Source organism: Leptonychotes weddellii, chromosome 13 (assembly GCF_054177405.1).
Source record: "Leptonychotes weddellii isolate Sample4059 chromosome 13, ASM5417740v2, whole genome shotgun sequence".
Classification (NCBI taxonomy): domain Eukaryota; kingdom Metazoa; phylum Chordata; class Mammalia; order Carnivora; family Phocidae; genus Leptonychotes; species Leptonychotes weddellii.
The window spans coordinates 34,406,446-34,421,123 of record NC_138381.1 but is presented as its reverse complement, the minus strand read 5'-3'; positions in this window follow the sequence as shown (position 1 = coordinate 34,421,123).

Sequence of the window (14,678 nt, the reverse complement as noted above, 5' to 3'; positions counted from 1 at the left end):
TTTTTTTTTAAAGATTTTATTTATTTATTTATTAGAGAGCGAGCGAGAGAGAAACAGCATGAGAGGGGGGAAGGTCAGAGGGAGAAACAGGCTCCCCGCCGAGCCGGGAACCCGATGTGGGGCTCGATCCCAGGACTCCGGGATCATGACCTGAGCCGAAGGCAGTCGCTCAACCGACTGAGCCACCCAGGCGCCCCTGAAAGCACATATTCTTAAACATTTATCACTAGACTACATTAAAAAAGGTAGCAGACAAGAAACGAGAGGAGACTCATTATCTAAATTCCTGAAGTATGGACTGATGTGGTTGTGACCTTTAATTAATATAATGCTCTACACCCAGAAAAGTCTGACACATATGCCTTATATCGTATAAACTCCAGCTAAGTGTTTGTTAAATCAACATTAAAAGCCTAAGTTGCTGGGTCACACATATTTAAACTTTTTGATCTTTGACCCCACGGAAAAATACATTCTGAAGGACAGATACACTGAAATATGCATAGAACATGAAAAGACAGCAGTACGTTATCGTGTTGTCCTTTTCCTCACACTTTGTAGAATTTCTCCATTGCTAACTTCTTCGAAGCAAAAATAACTAGCTGTTCCAAAACATGGGCTGGTTTTATAAAGTGATCTTTCACGACTTCAAGGAAGATTGCCCATGATTTCAACTGACCTAAAGCAGGCTGGTAATAGAGCTACCAATCATGGGGGCCAACCGCTCAAGCAAAGCAACTCCAGGGAATACTGAAAGATATTTGGATAAAGCCTTTTCTTTTCCTTAGGTGAATTCACTGCACTTTGAGGCTTGGGGCATTTGGGTAAGTCAAGGGGCTGCTCCTGTGTCTGGCAAGCGAGTACAGTATGCTAAAGATTATCTAACTATTAGGTTACCTCGCAAACCAGTTCCTTTCCCCATCTAAAAATGTGGTATTGAGCAATAACGGGCTAGCTGGTAGAGCCTCATAGTTTTTCCTTAAAGAAAAATTCATTTAACAAAATACTTTCAAAATATATTTATTCTCTTTATCAGTGACTGTTGTCCTACATTTAGAATTTTTTAAGACTTTTTTTAGAGCAGTCTTAGGAAGATAAAGCAAAATTGAAAGGAAGATACAGAGATTTCTCATAATACTCCCTACCTTCCCCTACCCCCCAAACACACAGCCTCCCCATTAGCAACATCACTCACCAGAATGACACTTTTTTTTTTTTAACCAAGGATGAACCTACTTTGACAAATCATAATCACCCAAAGTACATAGTTCACCTTAGGGTTCACTCTTAGTGTTGTACATTCTATGATTTAGGATAAAAGGATAATGATATATACCCATCATTATATCGTATAGAGTATTTTCACTGCCCTAAAAATCCCTACATTTAAATTTTAATTTAGGTGGTTCTTGGGTTGTTTTGCCTTTTCCATGGTATTTTATTTTATTTTTTATAGATTTTATTTATTTGAGGGCAACCCTCTCGGGTCTTCTCCCTCCTTGGGAGCTTTGTACTATCACTTTGCTATCACTCAATAAACCTTGCTTTAAAAAAAAAAAAATTTGCGAGAGAGCACGTGCACATGCGCGTGCACGAGCATGAGGGGCGGGGAATGGGAGAGGGAGAAGCAGACTCCCGGCTGAGCAGGGAGCCCCACGTGGGGCTCAGTCCCAGAACCCTGAGATCATGACCTGAGCTGAAGGCAGCTGCTTAACCGACTGAGCCCCCCAGGCGCCCCAATGATATGCCATTTTAGAAGACAGAGTGTAAGTACCTTTATTTTCTTTTTAAAAGATTGTTGGTGTGACCAATGGATCAATCACAGCTGCTAACTCAGGAAAGGAACAGTGAGCCCCGCCTGCTGCCGCAGCCCACAGCTGCACCCCAGGGAACCCAGACAAATGGAAAGCACAGCTCCCGGCTGGATTTGCCAATGTTATTGCCTAACAAACTCAGATAAGCTTGTCACAGGAGAAGCCAATAACTCGCATGAGGGTTTGGAAAAGAGATTTATTTCAGGTGCCGGCAGCTGGGGGGGTGGCAGGCTCAAGCCTTGACAACCCACCTGTCCGTCTGCAAGATGGACTCCTAGAGTTTTATAGGAGAGGTTCAGGGAGGTGCATGAGAGAGCAGGCACAGAGCGCCTGGTCAGGGGTTGGGAGCAGTATGCGTTCAGCCCATGATCTTGGGCAGGGAAGGTTGACATGTGGGGTGTGGTCTTCCAGGCATTCTGTTGCTATCAGGACTTTTCTGGTTTGATGGTTGGAATATTCTGGTCATTGCAAAACATCTTTATCGATGCCTCAAGAAAGTGGGGTAAAAAATACCTGTTGGGGTCTATAGTTGAGCAAGAGGGCTCACTGACATTAGGAGTAAGTATTTTAATAATCCAGGAATAGGTCTGAGCATACAGATTATCTTTCTTAAAATAGTAGTAAATGTGTAGTTTAATATTAACTAGGCATATACCCAGAAAGTGTGGAGAAAATATAACTTGTATTTCTTACAGCAGTGCTTCTCAAACTTGTGTGTGTTTATACATCAACGGGGGATCTTTTTAAAATTCAGATTTGATACTATAGGCCTAGGGTGGGCCCTGAGATCCTGTGTGTCCAACTAGCTCCCAGCTAGTCTGCTGGTCCCAGGACCACGCTGTGAACATCAAAGCTTTGTCCTCCTATACCCCTGAAAGCTGATCATTAATAGGGAAAATAAAGTAGCAATCTATGCATTAGAGTGTTTCCCCAAACAGTTAACGCACCGTCATTTTCTCCTAGCAATTTCCTTAGCCTTCAGACCCAGCACCTTCAGAACTAGCATTTGACATGTGCTATGGAAACAATCAATTCTATAAAAAAAGAAGCCGTGGAATTTTTCACTTTTTAGCAGTAAATGTGTCTGTATGATACTTATTGACTAGATAAACCTTTTACATGGCAAATGTACCTATTTGTTTAAGACTAAGTTAAAGCAGAGATGAAGGTTAATATCAGTGGGATTCTTTTACTCTTCGTTGAGCTACAAAAAGGTAATGATTGATTAGGTCTTTTTTTTTTTTTTTTAAGATTTTATTTATTTGCGAGAGAGAGAATGAGAGACAGAGAACATGAGAGGGAGGAGGGTCAGAGGGAGAAGCAGACTCCCCGCTGAGCAGGGAGCCTGATGTGGGACTCGATCCCGGGACTCCAGGATCATGACCTGAGCCGAAGGCAGTCGCTTAACCAACTGAGCCACCCAGGCGCCCTGATTAGGTCTTTTTAAGGCAGGGAAGAATTTCAATAAGAAACACCATGAGTACACACATTTGCCTAGTTTACTTGAAACAAAAAGATGTTAGAAGTGATATTTGCTTCTGACAGATTTTCCTCTTGTTCATAGAAAGGCGAGTGTACTGGCTTTATTAATTCTATTGCTGACAGTAAATTTCTGTGAAAATTTCATAGCATCACTAGCACAACTTATAGACGTGAACTCTCTGCTTTAGAAATAAATTTTTATAAAAAAATAAATTATGAATGAATTCTCAAGGTACACATAAACATTTTTTAAAGATTTATTTATTTAGAGACAGATAAACACATAAGTATTTTTTAAAGATTTTATTTATTCATTTTGAGAGAGAGAGAGCATGAGCAGGGGGAGGGGCAGAGGCAGAGAGAGAGAGAGAGAATCTCGAGCAGACTCCACGTGGAGCACAGAGTCCAATGTTGGACTCGTTCTCATGATTCTGAGATCATGACCTGAGCCAAAATCAAGAGTCAGATGCTTAACCCGACTGAGCCACCCAAGTGCCCCAAACACGTAAGCATTAAATACAGTTTACACTGAATGCAGCACATAGGGGGGAAATACTTTATCAAGGAGAATCTGAAAAGAAATGTATCATCTAGCAGGGACACCTCACACTTTATTTATGTGTGTTATATCTATCCATATTTACCGTACTAGAATTTAAAACAGAAATGTTCTTAAGTATTTATTTAAAATAACAATAGTAAATACATTACATGTTAACATAAATAACATTTTTAATGAAAAATAACTGTATTTTCCAAGACAAAAAATATTTAGAGAGAAGAGTAGCATTGTTTCATAATTTTGCAAACCTCCTTAGGGCTTGACTTAATAGAAAACATCTGGATTCTCATAACTGCTTCTGCATTCTATCTTTTGCAATATATTGTTTTGGTCGAAGTATAGAAGAAAATTCTGCATCTCGCAGATATGCAGTTTGGAGGATTATTTTCAAAATCTTTTCAGATTAATTTTGGATAGTTTTCTCTGATATTACACCAAAATTCAGTAAGTGCTAGTTTCTTATATATTAGTTGCCGTGTGGAATATAAAACCATATCAATGAACTCTTCTGCCCTATTAGATTAAAATCCATTGGTCTATCTTGCCCTTTGAATATGTAATATAATTTTGTAACATCATGCACTGGTCATTTGGAAAATACTATTCGCTGAATTATGCAGATCTTCCAAATATTGACGCATTTTATTATATAACATTTATTAAAATCACATTTGTTAATATCACCACGGATCTCATCAGAAAAGTATTAGAAAGCTGTCATGCTCACAGTAGCAGATACTGTTTCCCAAAACTCTAATTTGCATTTTAAAGATTGGGTTTTAGTATTATCAACAATGACAAATGTCCAGTTTTCCTTAAGGTGAGAGATTCATTCGTTCATTTTTGAGGAAGATGTATACCAAATACCCAAATCTAAATAACTACATTTGTCTGATAGTCATTCTTTAAAGTAAGAGGGTGTACCACCAAAGAAAAGGCTAGTTCAGATCACAGCTCCATCACAGGAGTGCTTTTCCTCAAGACAAAATCCTTCAATATGCAACAGAAATGTGTTGTGTGTTTCCCAGTTCACCACACAAATGTGTTCTCAATGGTCAAGATTTAATAAAATTAATCCTTTTACTTCATTAAAAACATTAAGTGAAACTGACCATTTCTTAACTGCAGGTGTTTTTTGTACCATCAGAGCAAAATGCCTACACGTTGATAAACAGGAAAAGAATGCCTTCGTATTATTCTGAAAATGGTCTTATCATATTCTTATGCTGTACATCTGAAACTAATACAATGTCATATGGCAGTTATACCTCAATTTCCAAAATGGTTTTGGTCTCACAGACTGAAAGGGTCTCAGGGACCCACCGTGGTTAGTGGACCACATTTTGAGAATCACGAACAGATAGAGTTTAAACTGATGGAATTGATGTGTGTAATCTGTGCCCTGGGAAAGCTCACAGTATAGATGGGCCAAGACTGGAAGATAGAAAATGAGGTAGGACTCAGGATTTGGTGTCCTGACTGACTGTCCACTATGGTCCTTGTCCTCAAACCCAAGCCTGAAGCCTCCGGCCTGCATGAGTTACATCTCCCTATCTGTTTGTTCCCAGGTGGCTCTGTTGGACAGTCATGGGGGTTGTAAAGTACATGAACTTTCTAGGCAAACAGACCTGTGTTGGCATCCCACCCCTACCCTTCGGTGCAAACTTCCATTATAAGCTTCAACTTTCTCATCCATGATAGACAGACACTATTGGTCCTGACGTGATTGTGAAAATGAAATAAATTAAGATTCATGAAATGCTTAGCATAGTGCCTGGAGTATCATAAGCATTCAATAAAGGTTAAATACTATTATTGTTGTAGTAGTTCTTTATGAGCAATAAGTTAATGGCACATATGGACTCCCTCTCTTCCCTGAAGCCGTGAAAACAACCAGCTTCCCTGTCTAGTCGCATCTCCGACTCTGGATCTCCCCACCCGGCCAACAATGCCGAACTGCCCCTATTTCCCCCTGTGAACCAAACCTTTCTCTCCACTGTGTCTGTTCCTCTGTCCCCTCTGCTTGTAGCATGGCAGCTTCTCTGAGAAGATTTCCTCACAGGCTTCCGGTCCTTGCTAAACAGGTGTCACCTTTTCTCACCCTCAAAGTATATATTCCTATGGGTGCGTTACCACCTGACTATCACTAATTGTTCATTTACCTCTTAGAAGAAAGTGCTTGTAGCCCCAGGACCAGTATATGTGTTTGTGTGTGTATGTATCACAGTCATTCAATAAATGTGTGTGGAGGGGCGCCTGGGTAGCTCAGTCGGTTAAGCAGCTGCCTTCGGCTCAGGTCGTGATCCCGGGGTCCTGGGATCGAGCCCCGCGTCGGGCTCCCTGCTCGGCGGGAAACCCTGCTTCTCCCTCTCCCACTCCCCCGCTTGTGTTCCCTCTCTCGCTGTGTCTCTCTCTGTCAAATAAATAAATAAAATCTTTTTAAAAAATAATTAATTAATTAATTAACATATGTCTGTGAAAGAAAATTGCCTGAAATGTGTCAATAAAATGAGCAATTGGTTTTTCTTGACAGATTAAAAGCTTAAGGTTTTCATTTCAGAAATCCTGTTGCAAACAAAATAACTTGACACAGAATCCTCTTAACTGTTTTTAAGTATTTATAGACAGAGGGGCACCTGGGTGGCTCAGTCGTTAAGCGTCTGCCTTCGGCTCAGGTCATGATCCCAGCGTCCTGGGATCGAGCCCCGCATCAGGCTCCCTGCTCAGCGGGAAGCCTGCTTCTCCCTCTCCTGCTCCCCCTGCTTGTGTTCCCTCTCTCACTGTCTCTCTCTCTCTCTCTCTCTGTCAAATAAATAAATAAAATCTTTTAAAAAAATAAATAAATAAATGTGTGTGGAATGAGGAAATGAATCAATTAACCTGTCAGCCAGGTTTAGAAATTGCTATTAGTTCCTCACATGAGAAGCAAAGCCCCTTGTGTACTCTCATCCCAAATATATTTGTTAAGGTGATCAGCCTACCTACAATCCTCCTTCTCTCTAGATCTTTTCCTACACTTCCACCACCAAACCTGGAAGAGAGTCTTGCTAGATCTGATTCCAGTGGTGGATCACCAGACCCATACTTGCTATGGACCATGTCCATTGTCTCCACTTTTGCTCTGTCTCTCTTATGACTGACAGGGGAGCTAATTCCTACCTGGCTCCAGCTCACCCCGTTTTACAAGGGCTGAGCTCTGCTCTCATTCACTGCCACCTTGCTTCAAGCGAGATCCTTGGCATAGACCCGGATCTGACCTCTCTCCCTATTTCATCTCTTTACTTCCAAAGCTGAGTTTCAGCCCCACATCCTTTCTAATCCAATGTTCCACCATTCTGGACAAAGACCACAACCTGTAGTAGTCCTAGTTGGACATGGCATCTCCTTTGAATGAATGATAACTCTAGTCTCAGTTCCCAGAGTCATTGCTAGACTCCCTTCTTATAGTACGTAGTTGGGGGTCCTTTATTCCCACCCTCTATCGAGGTGGACCAGAGAGCCTAACCTCCTGCTGAAGCCAAATCCTTGCATTTGTCAATGATGATAGACCACAAGGTATCTGTTTAGCCCAATATGTACCAGCTTGAGGCAAATGCACATCAATGATGTCAATGCAATAGGAAGCATAAGAGTATTTGGAGGCCACCCATCTCAAACTGTGGGGTGATGTACCCACATCAGGTGACTTGAAGACGTAAATAGGGCCCAGGGTTTGATTCCAAGTGAAAATTAAAATATAGTGGTACTGTTTTTCATGCCAACCAAATTACTCTAGTCTGAATAACAGATTCCTCAATTTAATAGTTTGGCAGTCTCCATTTGCCCCGAATGTGCTAATTGGCCCATTTTCATCTGATCATTAGTCAAGGCATAAACACAGACTATGGTCTGGGTTTTGTTTTTGCCTCTTAAAAAAAAATTCATACCCAGAAAGGTAACTGAAAGAAATGTTAGCTTTGCCTTAGAATTAGGTTGCACTTTTTTAATTGTTCTTTTGAAAGCATATTAAACATGACTCATTTGTTCTCTGCTTTCTAAGCTGTTCGAAGGGGATAACAGAGAGGATGAGCCTCAGACCTGGATTCTGTTCAGGAGACAGTTTGGAGGAGGCTGTGGTGACAGTGTGGAAAAGTTCCTCCCGGCTTGCTGTCATGACACACAGTCCTGGCAGGACTCCTGACTCCCCAGTGATCTTTCTGATCTGAGAAAGTGAATAATGAAGCAGATCTGTTCACTTACCACCATGCGACTGGGCCAGAACAGTCAACTGTAATCACAGCTAATGGTTCATATAAGTTGGCTTCGTGCAAACCAAGGATCTAGCAGAGACTCAGCTCATTTCATAAGAAACCTTAATCATGCTAAACATTAAAATAATACTTTTCTATTTCCATTGTTACTGCCTCATCAGGCCAGAAGGATCCCAGCCTTCAAAGCTAGTTCACTTACTTCTTCCAAAATAGGTATATTAATGCCCAGCACTGCTAATTCTTCTCTAACAGATCCCTGTCTGGCTATATACACATGACTCATATTCTTTCCTTCTTCTAGTGATCCAAGAAACATGTTATTCTATTCCCTCACACCTACATCTGGGAGTCTTATTAGCAGAAGTGCAAAATAAACAATTTAGCTCAAATAGCTCAGCTTAACAAATCTGTCTTCCCTTGCAACTTCACACTCACTCTCAAGCACTCCGAAAATGCCTCATTGTAGTTTAAAAAGCTTTGGCAATTTGGGGCGTTCTCATTTGTTCAAAAATCTTTAAATATTCTCATTTTTTATAAACACCCAACATCAAATTAGAACAAAAAGCTTAAGAAATGGGAAACAATGGTGTAAGGGAAACCACCAGTGCCCTGTTAATATCCCCTTGATCTTACCACCTTGGGGCATGCAGGCCAGGCTTCCAACTCCCAGCACCTGAATTATCTCGCTTGGGGGCTTTTTCTAGCCACTTTGCAGCAGCTCAATAAATGCCGGGGAACTAGCAGGCTTCCACAGGAGCTGTCCACCAATGTGGAAGGGAGAAGTAAATAAAATCCCAGATCCCTTAGCCAGGGTGGGGGCGGGTGCAGATAACACTGAAATGTGTGTTCTGCATAGGCTCCCAGAGATCCCCCAGTAGGATTAAGCCCAGTAGCCCAGAGTGATGCTTAGCCAAACAATGTACTTTTTATTGGCTGTCTCCCCCACCCACCCCGCCTTACTGCCCAGTTCTCCTGATTTGCTTCACCTTCCCAAATACATTTTTTGCACTCCAGTCTGTTTCTCGGGGTCTACTTCTGTGAGAACCCAAATTAAGACACTCGGTGAGATAAGAAGTCCTAGGAAGCAGATCCTCAGGCTGGGGCTCCAGAATTGAATGAGACCAGCCAACAAACACCAAAGGCTCCATTACCGATGGTAAATAGAGTGGTGACAATCCCAGGCATGCTGTGGCAGCCCCATTATTAAGACTTTCACCTGTGATAAACTGGAGCATAATACAGGTCGTGAAGGAGGGGGCCTTGGATTATGCAGTATCTCCATCGTTTGGGAGACTTGAAGGTAATCATAACTAAGTATGATGAAATCGGCTTGTTAGTGTTTAGTGCAATTGAAGCTCTAAAGGAAGAAAGTGACAAGCACACTCATGCTCTTACAAATTCACCACCTCAATTCCTTTGCCTGAGGGCATTCTCTCACCACTAAAGCCAGTTTGCCCTTCCGTGTAGTAGGCTGAAAGTGCTGGGAATTAATTACCTCCAGGAACAGCATTCAACCTATGATCAACAGGAACTGGTATATAAATACCCCAGCTCTCTCACCTCTTGGATGACTCTGAGACACATGTTTCATGCTGGCTGCCAGTTTTTTCTTATTCACCTTAAGCTCCAGTAGCCCACAGTGATGACTGGCTTGATAATACACTTCTTATTGGTTGGCCGCCATTCCTGCCTCACTTCCCGGTGTTTGTTTTATGTCCTAAATTCCTGTTCTTGTCTCAAAGTCTGCTTTGGGAGACGCCCGAACTAAATCAAATGGTTTTATCCATCATTAATACGACTTCTCTGGTGTTGCAGCTAAAGAACCAGGCAAAGCCATGTGGAAGGTGCAGAATCCAATCAGATAGCACTTAAATATTTGTAAGAGTTTGGGTTAGAAAATATCAAATGAAAATTTAGAAAATTTTCAGGTTAGAAAAATATTAAATGGATTAGGTTAGAAAAATATTAAATGAATTCAAAATAGGATCAAGAGATAAAGAGATTAGTTGAATCCTGTCAACTGGTAAAGCAATTACAAGGAAGAAGAATTGGATTTTGTAGGGACTTGAGTGGGCTGAGAGCCTACTCCTCTTGTCAGGACCCATTAGAGCCACCATACAGAGAACTCATGATGCCGCAGGGCCTTGGCAGTGTCTTAGGACAATAAACCTACGATCCAAACAAAAATACCAGCAGATATGCAACCTCATCCATCTGGGAAGGTCTTAGGAGAGTAACCCCAATTTACTGGGTAGAAATTTTCCACTTTGTTCTCCCCTCCCCGCTAAGGGAAAATTTAGATTAAAGGAGAGAGATGAAAAAGAAGATCAAATATATAATATTCTTATATTAAATGTTAGAAAAGCATATGCATAATTGGCATTAAGAGTATAATAATTAAGAGAATAGAAGATCAATGAGGTTAAAAATGGTGGTATAGGAAGATCCTGAACTCACCTCCTCTCGTGGACACAGCGAATCTATAGCGACATATGGAACAGTTCCCTCTGAAAAAGACCTGAAGACTAGCTGAACAGCTCCTCCACAGCAAAGGTTAAATGGGTCACATCAAGGCTAGTAGGAGAGACAGAGACATAGTCTCACCAAAAAACCCATCCCCCTAGCATGGCTACTCACAACTGGGAGGAATCTCACAAATAGAGAGCTTCTCCCTGAGGAACAAGGGGTTTGTGTCCCACTTCAGGCACCCCAACTCTTGGGACCTGAACCAGAGACACAAGCCCTCAAAATGTCTGGCTTCAAAAACCAACAGGGCTTACCTCTGTAAAAACCAAAGGGATGTAGGGAACTGAGATCCTGCTCTTCAAGGGCTCACACACAGACTCACTTGCCCCAAGACCCATCCTTGGGGCATGCCCCATCCCTGCACTCCCTTACTGCCCTGCTAAAACCAGCCAACGTGCCTCAGTCCTGCATTCTCCTACTGCCTCCCAAAAGTTTGTCTTAGAATCAATGAAGATAGTAATTCTTCCTTATTATAAAAGTAATCCATATTTGTTGAAAAACTGGAAAAGACAACGTATTCACAGAAACGTAGCTATAGGAAACAGAAGAGCTAGATGAAATAAACAGAGCTGGTGTAACTGAAAACCCAGAGGAAGGACAGAAGTTAGGGTTGGTTTAATTCAGGGACTGAAGGCTACTCAAGAGCAAATTTTTTCCATTTCTCTGTTCTGCCTTCCATGGGGTGCATCTTGCAGCTTCCCGGCTGTACCCCCACTCCATCCTGGAGATAGGGTTGCTGCCCTAGCCTTCCAGGCAAGAATTCCAAAATTCACCTGCACTGCTGGGTCACTGGGGTCACCTCACCCCCCTGAACTGTGGTTGTTGGTAGAAAACTGAAAGTGTTCATGAAAAGCTCATGGACTGCCTGGGGAAAAGAGTAACACCCAACCAGAAAATCTGCCTACTGCCAGGAAGAAAGAGGGGTGGGACCTGCTTGCAAGTTGTAGTGGTTAATTTGATGTGTCCTTTTGTCTAGGCTATGAGGCTCAGTTGTTTGGCCAAACACTAGTCTAGATGTGGCTGTGAGAGTACTTTTTAGATGGGATTAAAGTAGACTAACCCCCCCATTATGTTGGGAGACCTCATGCAATGAGTTGAAGGCTTCAAGAGAAATGACTGAGGTTTCCCAGAGAAGAAGGAATTCCCCTCAAGACTGCAACATCAACTCTTACTTGAGTCTTCAGCCTGCTGGCTCACCATCTAGATTTCGGACTTGGCAGCCTCCTCGATCATCCTGCAATTGTGGAAGCCAGTTCCTTAAAACCTCTCTCTCTCTTTCTCTCCCTCTGTCTCCTCTCTGTCTCTCTCTATATATGTCTATATAAAGATCTAGATCAAACTGAAAAGTATAAAAGAGACTAGAAATTCTCTGTAATCCAGAAATACCACCACTAAAATATTTTCTCCAACTTTATTTATGTATTTACTTTCCTATGTATAGAAACATATGGCAACATTTTACTCAAATGACACCATACTGGCTATACAAGATTCAAAACTTTTGAATCTTGTTTCTGTCCCTTAATATATTAAGTATCATTTTTCCATGCTCTTAAATATTTGAACATTTTTTAGCAGTTAGCAAATAATCCATCACATAACTGAGCTACAATATGTTATATAATATGTTAGCTATTTTACTATATCTAGGCTTTTTGATGATTTCATCATATTCTTTAAATACACAGCACTTTCTCCCTGCATGTAAAGCCAACTAGGTGCTGCCTCTGGGATCTAAAGTCTCTAGAAGTCAGGGTCCGACGTGTTGCATTTGGCAGATGTACACTTATTTCCAAACTCATCAAGTTGTATACATCAAATATGTACAGTTTTTTGTGTGTCAAAAAAAAAAAAACAAAAAAAACTCTTGCACTTCGTTCCACTTGGTGCAGGCTGGAGTTCATTATGAATAAAGAGCTTGTTGCCAATTCAGCCTTAGCCAGAGTGAGTCTGACCTGGCATCAAAAAATACCATGATTTTGGAGATAGCCACAAAAATCTCTACCCACCATAAAGGTCTTTGTGGCAGTGATGTGGGCTCCTGGTCCCCGGTTCTATGTCATCATCACTATGAAGAGCATGCATCTGTTTGCAATTAACATAGCAATGTTTTCGACTTGTCCAAAATTTGCTTAATCCTGTAAGTTCCTCAAAAGAATGAAAATAAAAAAGAAAATGAAAGGTGGAAGAGGAGTTGTGAACAGGCTTGTCTGGCATCTCAAGAGGAGCGCATTCTGCACTCTGCCTACTCCTTCACACTACAAATTATGAGATAGAACTAAATGTGCACTCATGAGTGGTGAACAGAATGGATGTTCTTGGAGAACAAAGAAACACATGGTAGCATGGCAAACCACATTAGCGTTTCTCGAAGCACAACTGACTGCGGAGTTTCAGGGCCTGACTCTCCTCCCGCTGCAGATCTCTCTCCTCATCCATTATCCTCACTGACAGAGGGCCTGGTCCGAGTCCCCAGAGCCAATGACAGCTCCCAGCAGCTGGATTGTCGGAGACATTTAAGTGGCATTTTTTCCCAATTACTCTTCTCAGACTTTAGACGGGAGAAAATACATTTTGTGAAACAGTGATGGTAATGGCAAGAATTAATGTGTGGATGTGGTTAAATGCAATTTTAGCAATGCCTTGAAATGCACCATATGCTGGGCACTTCCCTGGTACAGACAGCTATTGTCTTTAGGAAATTGATTTCTCGGTCTCATGTTCTATTATTTTAATATATTTTCTAGATTTCCTTTTTACTTATTTGCTTTTTGCCATATTCTAGAAATAATCGTTCCTTATGAATGCTAGCTTATATTTTTAAAACTAAACTTAAACCTTCCTACCTAAATATTGCTGGGGCACTCAGCAAGACATATTTGCAGTCTCTAGTAAACTTATAAGCTAAAAGAAGAGTAAAAGGATTTTTTTCTCCTACATACTGAAAGATTAAAATTTGTTGTATATATGAAAGTAACTATCTCACAATAAACTTATGTTAAGTTGAAATTTTAATAAAATTAATGGAGTTGCTAAATTACAGAGAAATAATATAATATGGTAAAGAAGATTTGGATTTTAAAAAAATGGAAAGGTAATTAAAATCAAGATATTTATGAGTCTATTCTGCTTATTTATGTATTCATTAAATCATTCAAAAAAAACTTTTTGGGGCACCTGGGTGGCTCAGTCATTAAGGGTCTGCCTTTGGCTCAGGTCATGATCCTAGGGTCCTGGGATCGAGCCCTGCATCGGGCTCCCTGCTCAGCGGGAAGCCTGCTTCTCCCTCTCCCACTCCCCCTGCTTGTGTTCCCTCTCTCGCCATCTCTCTCTGTCAAATAAATAAATAAAATCTTTTAAAAAAAAATTTCATCCATCATGTCCCAGACACAGTTCTATATGCTAAAGATAGAAAAGTAAACAAAATGGACAAAAATTCTTGCCCTCATGGGGCTTGCATGCAGGTGGGGAAAGACATGTCTTTGCACTAAAATGAATTCCACTTTAATAAAGGAGCCAATGCTTAAGTGCTTGAGATATTAAATAATGAACTGCCACAAAACCATGAAATAAGAAATTTCAAATTTTAAACAAATATCTATTTGGTATTCTTTAATTACAAAATCTTACTTATGAGATAAATGGTTAGAAATAGAATTGCATGGAACCCGAAAATTAAACTGGCAAATTATCTCTAGATTCTTAGCAAGTGCTAGGTAAGGAATTGGGGGAAATGGCATGGTATTAAAGGCATCCTCATAACTTAGCAAGAACATGCTTTGACACGTCGGCAATAAACAGCGTGACGAGGGTGGTGGCCATGGTTTCACAATGTTTATGATTCCTAAAGAAGGGACATGTGTACAACAGAATGAGAAAACATTCCCAATTAGGGGCTCCTGGGTAGCTCAGCCTATTAAGTGTCAGATTCTTGATTTCAGCTCAAGTCATGATCCTAGGGTTGTGAGATCCAACCCATGTCAGGCTCCACACTGGCCATGGAGCCTACCTAAGATTTTCTCTCTCCCTCTCCCTCTGCCCCTC